The 1,252-nt window shown below is 38.5% G+C and overlaps 1 long non-coding RNA gene across 1 annotated transcript; it reads right to left on the bottom strand.

Annotated features, from left to right (window-relative positions):
* Nucleotides 1–350: 350 nt before the first annotated feature.
* LOC138597745 (uncharacterized) lies at nucleotides 351–862 on the bottom strand. Its single transcript, XR_011308634.1, has 3 exons — nucleotides 732–862; nucleotides 583–641; nucleotides 351–496 (listed from the first exon to the last, which is right to left on the bottom strand). It is a non-coding gene; the product is annotated as an uncharacterized lncRNA (long non-coding RNA).
* Nucleotides 863–1,252: the final 390 nt, after the last annotated feature.

Here is a 1,252-nt window from a genome sequence, read left to right as displayed (position 1 = left end):
AGGTTGAAACGTATATCTTTTTTTTTTCGATGCTGGTTTGGAATCTCTTCTCATAACATATTTATTCATTCAGCAGGGAAAAACATCTACACAGCCATCAATTGTATTTAGTACATACTTTTTAACAGCATTGACACATATAGGTAGATGTAAGCCAAGAAGGAAGTAACGACTTTGATTACAGCTCACAATGAAACCAACATTTACATACAATACATGTTACATACATATAATGTTTTTAAGTTAACAGAGAAAAATATTGACATATAAGACATTAAGCTACAGGGCTACTTAAGCCGAATATTCCTCGTACCAAGTGCGTACGAAAGTGACACCACCATTAATTCCAGTGTTAAGACATTTCTTTCACCTGAACAGCCCTGACATGAGCGTAGATACTCTCTTCCTCCTGTGCTTTGACGTCCCTGGCCTCTGCTTTGCCAGATTTCCTACCAGTGAAGGTTGGTGCAGAATAAATCAATGAGTCCTCATCTGCCTGACAAAATACACAGAGGATAACAGAACAATTACAATGAAGCTGAGGAAAATGCTGATAACTTCATGTCACTTTACATTCCTCACCTGCTGACTTTGCGGATCACCACTGGCTGTTTCCTCATTTCTTTGCAGAAGAACATCAGCTGCATTATCATATAAAAACACAGAATCAATCTGCAGCGAGTTTTGCAAATTAATGTTTGACAGGGCGACATATAGTTGACTTTTCTTACCGTTGCAACAGCCACAAGATCTTTTCTGGAGTTTCCTGACTGAATAAATAAGAGTGGCTATAACAATGAGGCTTACAGCCAGAGCAGCACATAACAGAGAGAGAAATGTGTTGTCCGTCTGCAAATCGATGTTGACTGCTGATTTAAAAAGAAGCAAATAATGAAAGTTAACAAGTCAAAGTGTATTTGAGACTATACACTACTATTGTTCCTAATCAAAGATAAATATGTGACCTTTCTCATTGTATACAAACAGGATGAAGTTACCTTCTTTGTCTGTGTTTGATTCTCTTCCAGAAATGTTGTCCTCACATGTGGCCTCAGCACAGTGATAAGTCCCAGAATCCAAACAGCTGATGTTTTTGAAGAAACTGTCAATACATTTCTTTGCTGAGAGTCCCATAGGGCTCCTTTCTTCATCAACACTGATTCCTCGAGTGAAGTTAGGAAGAGATTGGTTTAATCCAGTTTTAAAACAGCACACGCTGTGTTCTCCTGGACAGGCTGTCTTCTCAGAGTCT

The sequence above is a fragment of the Semicossyphus pulcher genome, unplaced genomic scaffold (genome assembly GCF_022749685.1).
Source record: "Semicossyphus pulcher isolate SPU_LCO1_2020_fin unplaced genomic scaffold, fSemPul1.0.p SCAF_2, whole genome shotgun sequence".
In the NCBI taxonomy this organism is placed as follows: domain Eukaryota; kingdom Metazoa; phylum Chordata; class Actinopteri; order Labriformes; family Labridae; genus Semicossyphus; species Semicossyphus pulcher.
Note: the sequence above shows the minus strand (reverse complement) of the source record. Positions and strands in the feature narration are given on the sequence as shown.